Source organism: Colobus angolensis, unplaced genomic scaffold, assembly GCF_000951035.1.
Source record: "Colobus angolensis palliatus isolate OR3802 unplaced genomic scaffold, Cang.pa_1.0 Scaffold188, whole genome shotgun sequence".
In the NCBI taxonomy this organism is placed as follows: domain Eukaryota; kingdom Metazoa; phylum Chordata; class Mammalia; order Primates; family Cercopithecidae; genus Colobus; species Colobus angolensis.
The window spans coordinates 5,515,272-5,523,522 of NW_012115021.1; the positions used below are offsets into that span (position 1 = coordinate 5,515,272).

General features: G+C 37.3%; 1 protein-coding gene across 1 annotated transcript in view; it reads right to left on the minus strand.

Moving 5' to 3' along the window:
- CA5B (carbonic anhydrase VB, mitochondrial) overlaps window positions 1-7,894 on the minus strand; it is a 64,276-nt gene extending 56,382 nt beyond the window's left edge. The window contains exon 1 of the mRNA XM_011940263.1: window positions 7,800-7,894. The gene's annotated coding sequence lies outside the window, so the exon portion shown is untranslated. The remainder of the gene's footprint in view (window positions 1-7,799) is intronic.
- Window positions 7,895-8,251: the final 357 nt, after the last annotated feature.

Consider the following 8,251-nt stretch of genomic DNA (forward strand, 5'->3'; position numbering starts at 1 on the left):
AAAAAGAAAAAAAAAAAAAGAAAGAAAGAAAGAAAGAAAGAAAGAAAGAAAGAAAGAAAGAAAGAAAGAAAGAAAGAAAGAAAGAAAGAAAAGCAAAAGTATTCCCTATTCAATAAATGGTGATGGGAGATAACTGCCTAGCCATATGCAGAAGACTGAAACTGGACCCCTTCCTTATACCATATACAGAAATCAACTCAAGATGGATTAAAGACCCAAATGTAAAACTAAAACTATAAAAATCTGGAAGATAACCTAGGAAATACCATTCTGGACACAGGACCTCGCAAAGATTTCATGATGAAGTCTCCAAAAGAAACTGCCACAAAATCAAAAACTGACAAATGGAACCTAATTAAACTAAAGAGCTCTGTACACAAAAGAAACTATCAACAGAGTAAACAGACAACCTACATAATGGGAGAAGATATTTGCAAACTATGTATCTGACAAAGATCTAATATTCAGAACCTGTGAGAAACTTAACCAAATTTACAAGCAAAAACTAAACAATCCCCCATTAAAAAGTGGGCAAAGACACGAACAGACACTTTTCAAAAGAAGACAAACACGTGGTCAAACAAGCATATGAAAAAAATTTTGACACCACTAATCATTAGAGAAATGCAAATCAAAACCATAATGAGAGAACATCTCACACCTGTCAGCATCGCTATTATTAAAAAGTCAAAAAATAACAGATTCTGGTGGGGTTGTGGAGAAAAGGGAACACTTATAAGCCACTGGTGGGAAATTAGTTCAGTCAATGTGGAAAGCAGTTTGGAGTTTTCCCAGAATAATATGTTACAATATCGGAGATTATTGTGAAACCTGGTAGGATAAGGATAGAGACTTCGGGGTGACTAAAAAATCAGAATAAATGTTGATATAAGATAGGGTCACCTCCACCAGCAGGGTCAAAGAAAGTAGTATTGAGGTTACAATCAGTTAATAGTATAGTGATGCCAGCAGCTAGGACTGGATTCCACCCAGCAATCCCATTACTGGGTATATGCCCAAAGGAATATAAATCATTCTGCCATAAAGACAGATGTACATGTATGTTCATCACAGCATTATCCACAATAGCAAAGACATGGAATCAACCTAAACGCCCATCAACAGTAGACTGGATTTTAAAAATGTGGTATATATATACAATGAAATACTATGCAGCTATAAAAAAGAATGAGGTCATGTCCTTTGCAGCAACATGGATGAAGCTGGAGGCCTTATCCTAAGCAACCTAACACAGGAACAGAAAACCAAATGCTGCATGATCTCACTTACAAGTAGAAGCTAAACCTTGAGTACATATGGACACAAAGAAGGGAACAGACACTGGGGCCTACTTGAGGGTGGAGGGTGGAAGGAGGGTGTGGATGGGAAAACTACCTATCAGATACAATACTTATTATCTGAGTGACAAAATAATCTGTACACCAAACCCCCAGGACATGCAATATACCTATGTAACAAACCTGCACATGTACCCCTGAACCTGAAAGTTAAAACAAAAGAATACAAAACTACTCCCAACCTCACTAATAATTCAAATTTAAACAAAAAGAAATTAATTTTACTTATAAGATGGCTAAGATTAAGAAGGGTAATAATATCCAGCGTTGGTGAATGTGAGGATATTAGCAAAGTCATGCATTCTCATGAAAGTATAAATTGCTACAACATTTCAATAAGCTATTTAGCAGTATTTCCTAAAATAAAAGTGCACATAACAATAGGGCGACTATAGTTAACAATAATTTATTGTGTGTGTGTGTGTGTGTGTGTGTGTATATATATATACATATATATATTTTTTTGAGGCAGGGGGACAGAGTCTTGCTCTGTCGCTTAGGCTGGAGTGCAGTGGCATGATCTCAGTTCACTGTAAGTGTGTGTATATATATATACATATTTTTTTTTGAGGCAGGGGGACAGAGTCTTGCTCTGTCGCTTAGGCTGGAGTGCAGTGGCATGATCTCAGTTCACTGTAACCTCTAGCTTCCGGATTCAAGCAATTCTCATGCCTTGGCCTCTCAAGAAGCTGGGGTTACAGGTGCATGCCACCATGCCTGGCAAATTTTTGTGTTTTTAGTAGAGACAGGGTTTCGCCATGTTGGCCAGGCTGGTGTTGAACTCCAGGCCTCAAGCCATCCGCCTGCCTCAGCCTCCCAAAGTGCTGTGATTACAGGCATGAGCCACCGCACCTGGCCTAATTTATTGTATATTTTAATATAAAAGAGGGGAATTGGACTGTTCCTAACACAAAGAAATGATAAATTCTTGAGGTGATGGATGCCCCAATTACCCTGATTTGATCATTACAAATTGTACGCCTGTATCAAAACATCACATGTACACGATATATACAACTATTATGTACCCATAATAAAAAAAAAAGTAATAAATTTTTTAAAATATGGAACAAATGATAAATGATAAGCTTGTAACATATATTGTATACATATTTGACTGATCTTTCATTTTAAGCAGTATCCCATAAGTTTATTAAATGATAATCTTTAGGCCGGGCGCGGTGGCTCACGCCTGTAATCCCAGCACTCTGGGAGGCTGAGGTGGGCGAATCACAAGGTCAGGAGATCGAGACCATTCTGGTTAACACGGTGAAACCCTGTCTCTACTAAAAATATAAAAAATTAGCCGGGCGTGGTGGTGGGCACCTGTGGTCCCAGCTACTCGGGAGACTGAGGCAGGAGAATGGCACAAACCCAGGAGGCGGAGGTTGCAGTGAGCCGAGATCGCACCACTGCACTCCAGCCTGGGCGACGGAGCGAGACTCTGTCTCAAAAAAAAAAAAGATAATCTTTAGAGAAACATTATTTAGGCCTTTAACTGGTAATTTCTTTCTTCTTATCAACTGGGTTAATGGAAATAACCTCAAATTTTAAAACGGGAGTTAATAAAAGGACAAACAGAGGAAATTTGCAAATTGATGTTAGGTTGATGGTGATAATATAGGGGGAAACTTCATAAGAATAATATATCAAAATGCTGTGCTCACTTTAGAGAAAAACAGAGTTTTAAAAGAGAAAAGAGGCCAGGTGCGGTGGTTCACGCCTGTAATCCCAGCACTTTGGGAGGCTGAGGCAGGTGGATCACCTGAGGTCAGGAGTTCGAGACCATCCTGGCCAACATGGTGAAACCCTGTCTCTACTAAAAATACAAAAAAATTAGCCAGGTGTGGTGGCGGGCGCCTGTAGTCCCAGCTACTTGGGAGGCTGAGGCGGATAATCACTTGAACCCGGGAGGTGGAGGTTGCAGTGAACTGAGATTACACCACTGCACTCCAGCCTGGGCAATAAGAGTGAAACTCTGTCTAAAAAAAAAAAAAAAAAAAAGAAAGAAAGAAAAGACTGAAGTTAAATGAAAACTTCATTTTGTACAACAGTGTAAAAGCTTACAAGCAAACTCTTTGCATTCTTTTCAGTTTAAGATTAACATGTCCAAGTTCAGAACTCTTCAAGGTCAACTGTGTAGTACTGAGACAGGAAGCTTCTAGGCAGCAGTCAAGACTGAGTTCAAGACTGAACTCAATCATTGTCACTTAAGCAGGTATAGAGAAAATTCACTACACCTACATCTAGGAGGTTCCCTCAGTATAGGGCTTATTTATTTATATATGTCAACAATAAAAGTAATGATGCCAATTAACCAGGTGTCAGCACCAAGATTGTCTCTAAAACACTAGACCCTAAGTTACTATTTCTAATATTGGGAAACTAGGAAGGCATATGTGATCCATTATCCAAAATCACCATTTTTTTTTTTTTTTTATTTGAGACACTCTCTGTTTCCAGGTTGGAGGGCAGGGGCGTGATCTTGGCTCACTGCAACCTCTGCCTCCCGGGTTCAAGCAACTCTTCTGCCTCAACCTCCCAAGTACCTGGGATTACAGGCACGTGCCACCATGCTTGGCTAATTTTTGTACTTTTAGTAGAGACAGAGTTTCACTATGTTGGTCAGGCTGGTCTCGAACTCCTGACCTCAAGTGATCCGCTGCCCCCCCTCCGTCCCCCGTCTCCCAAAGTGCTGGGATTACAGGCATAAGCCACTGCACCTGGCCCCAAAATCATTTATACAATGAAAGTAGCAACATTAGGTTGAAACAAGGTTTCTCCACCTCAGCACTATTGTCCTTGGGGACCCAGATAATTCTTTGTGGTGGAGCTACCCCACACAATGCAGGACATTCAGCAGTGTCCCTGGTCTCTATCCACTAGATGTCAGTAGCACCCCCATCCCTGCCCACTGCAATTGTGACAACCAAGAATGTCTCTCCAGACATTGCCAAATGTTCTCTGGGGGGCAAAATTGCCCCTGATTGAGAACCCCTGGGTTAAAGTACAATAGGGTTTGCACATGAGGCAAAAATCTTTTATCTCCACATGTATCTTAACCTGATGACAGCTTAAAGAGAATAGAACCATTTTGTTACCTCTTAATTATTCAGAAAATATTGGGCTAATTATTATAAACCTCTTGAAATTGTTTTATTATGTAGACATATCAATTTCATTGCAATTAAAATATGAAGGATCGCATTTGATTAAAAATCCACAACTTCTAGAAAATTTCTGAATGGTGCTAAATGGTTTAGATGCTAGTTTTAAAAATGCACGATTTTAAAATCTTATAAAACGTTTCCATATTCAGCCATTACAGGTTTTATTTGATTTCTTTTAATGTGTCACAGCCAGAGAAATTTCCCAAAACCCAATACAAATTTACAGAGTAATGTCACATTTGAAATGGTTTCACAATTTATAATACCAGTTTTAGGCATTATATGTTTACTACATTTCTGTGATAATGAAACAGAATACTCAGAGTCAAATTTAAAAGGAACATCAGCCCTCCCTACTTCTTGCTTTATTGCAGGTGAATTGAGCCTACATATGCCCTCATGCTTTTATGACTCTGATGAACTTTAAAAGGCATCTTGCATGAATCAAAAGAACGACACGTGTTTTATTTTCATGTGATCTCATATTTTATTTACCCCAGAGCAGTAGATCAATAGTTAAGTGCCCAGAAAGTGCTTTTCAAGAGTGTTGTGAAGTACAAAAAACACGGAGAAATCAATTTCTTTTTCCCATCTCAGGAGACTTGATGCCCTTTTGTGTGGCTCATGGCAACAGTCATCTGAACTTTTAAATCTACATGCTCTACACTCTGAACATTTGGAAGTAAATAGTAACATATTCAGAATGATTCAAACTGCTTTATTTGTCATCATTTCCAAAGTCACTAATAAGTTATCAAGCTTCCTTATGTGAAATTGCTAAAATGAGCAGTTGATGAAGCAATTTACACAGATCTAAAGACTCTGGAAACTTATTACTTAAAACGGGTACATGGTGGCTCACTCCTGTAATCCTAGCCCTTTGGGAGGCTGAGGCGGGCAGATCACTTGAGGTCAGGAGGTCGAGACCAGCCTGGCCAACAGGGTTAAACCCTGTCTTTACTAAAAATACAAAAATTAGCCGGGTGTGGTGGTGTGTACCTGTAGTCCCAGCTACTCAGGAGTCTGAGGCACAAGAATCGCTCGAACCCAGGAGTCCGAGGCTGCAGTGAGCCACGATTGCGCCACTACGCTCCAGCCTGGGTGACAGAGCAAGACTCTGTCTCAAAAACAAAAAAACATAAAAATTTGTACATCAAGACAAGCACTACATTTGTGCAAGATTTTGAAAAGTTTAAGAAAATAAAGATAATATCTTGAAAGGCCAGAATCCTAGTATCTAGTTCCATTTTCCATTTATTTTACTGAGATCTCCATCAAGCTATTTAACAATGAATTTGTTTTTTGTACCTTCTATGTGACATGTCACCTGTGGTGTCTTCATATTTGAAATCAAGTTATTGGCAGTGTTGCAAATTTGTCCTTTGAGCTTTTGTCTCTTTATTCATCTTACAGAACCTATACAAGTCATTAACTGAAATCTTGCCACTTTGGGCCGCACATTTAGCAATTTTTTTTTTGCTGTGGTCAAACAAATCTAAACATATGAGCACATCAGCCCATGGGCAAGAAGTAGCTTTATCCTGATAGGAAAATCTTACTACCTTAAGAAAGTTTCCACTTCATGCCCTTTAATAGTATTAATCATATTAATATGATAGATCAGCATCGTATTAATATGATAGATCAGCTTTAAAATAATGGGAAAGTCAAGACGATGCTTTTATTTTAAAAACAGAAATTTAACAGTGCAATATTCACTCATAATTCCTTTAAAAAGAATATTGTCAACAATAGACACTGGGATGACAAGAGGAGGAGGGTGGGGGACAAGGGTCGAAAAATCACCTACTGCGTACTATGCTCACTGGGTGACAGGTTCAATTACACCCCAAACCTCAGGATCACACAATATACCCTTGGAACAAGCCTGTACATGTGCCCCGAAAAATCTAAAATAAAAGTTGAAATTTAAAAAAAGAAAAAAAAAGGAGAAATGCCAGAGGAAATAACAATAATAAACGAATATTGTCAGATGCTTATTTGAAGTTATTTACAAAATATATTTGGAGATTAAAAGTAAACTATACAGATTTCTTCCCATAAACTCTAAGATTAAATATGTATTAATGTGCTTGAGATGAATAAGAACAATATTTAAAATACGGTACATATATATTTAGAGTTAAATCTGAAAAGAACTTAGAAATTTAGAAAATACTTTTAAACGTAATAACTGGGTTACAGGAAAAAATGAAAACTGTAATTATAGACTATTCTGAAAACTAATGACAATGAGATTACTATGCATCTATATTTCTTATGTTACATAGCCAGAGCAGTACTTGGAGGAAAATCCATAGCCACAGATGTTTTCATTACTAACTAAGACCAAAAATAAACAAGCTTATTAGTCAACTCAAGAGTTATAAACAACACAGCAAAACAACAATAACAACAACTGGTAAACAGACTTAATCAATGAACTCAGATGAATGAATCAGGAAACAGAAAGAGTAACAGTGAAAATTAATCCAACAGCACGTTCTTTGAAAAAATAACAAAAAACTAGCAAAACTTCTGACATGTCCAACGGGAAACTGAGAAAAAATTAATGTATTCACTAGCAAATATAAAGAGAACATAGCAACAAAAACAGGTATTTTGTAGAAAATATCCTATAATGCTCATGAGAATACTGAAAAATCTGAATGAATTAAAGGATTTTCTTGGAAATTGTAGAGTCTAAATGGATTTAGAAAGATTCATGAAATCTGATATAAATGACCATGGAAGAAATGGGAAGTTTTCAGAGAACTTCTCACCACAAATACGCATGATTCAGATTATTTATCCATAAAGTTTTTATTTCATACGCTTTTTAAAGTATTTCAAAACACAGAAAGTGCTAGAAATATTTCTATACCACCTTCATGGTGACAATAAAAAGAAAAAATCTTCAAGAATTAGCTCCTGAAAAGAAACCTATATGCTATTCTTCATGAAAATAGAGCTAAAAATCTTAGGAAAAACCTAGCAAAATATGTCCAGTAGCTTGTTGAAAATAACTAAAATAGTCAAAATCAAATAATGAAAAATCGAAACAAAAATTAACTTATATAAGGGTTAGATCAATGTAAAGAAATTTATCAGTATAATGTACTAAATGATTAAAAAACCCAATGATCATAATAATACATGCTGAAAAGATAGTTACATTTCAAAATCGATTATTGATTAAAATAATTTTTAGTAAACTGGAAATAAAAGGATACTTTTATCAGAAAGCAAATCATATTTAACAGTGACTCACTAGATTATACGGAGTAGAAACAGTCCCATTACAGTAAGGAAGACAAGTGTCCATGTTATCCCACCGTTATGTCACTCTGTTCTGATAGTGCCACTACAATGAAACAAAACAACAACATCAACAACCAGGTATTACTATTGAAAAGCAGGAGAGAAACTTTAAAGTATATGCAGATGACATGAAATATGGGATTGCTTTCTGGGAAAATGCAAGAAAATAATCATATATCAAATTGAAAGGGGGAACTAGCAACTGGCAAAGAATGTCTGTGCAGCAGGGTACGGAGGCTCATGCCTGTCATCCCAGCAGTTTGGGAGGCCAGGGCAGGTGCATCACCTGAGGTCAGGAGTTCGAGACCAGACTGGCCAACACGGTGAAACCGCCATCTCTACTAAAAATACAAAAATGAGGCAGGCATGGTGGTGTGCCTGTAATCCCAGCTACTCAGGTGG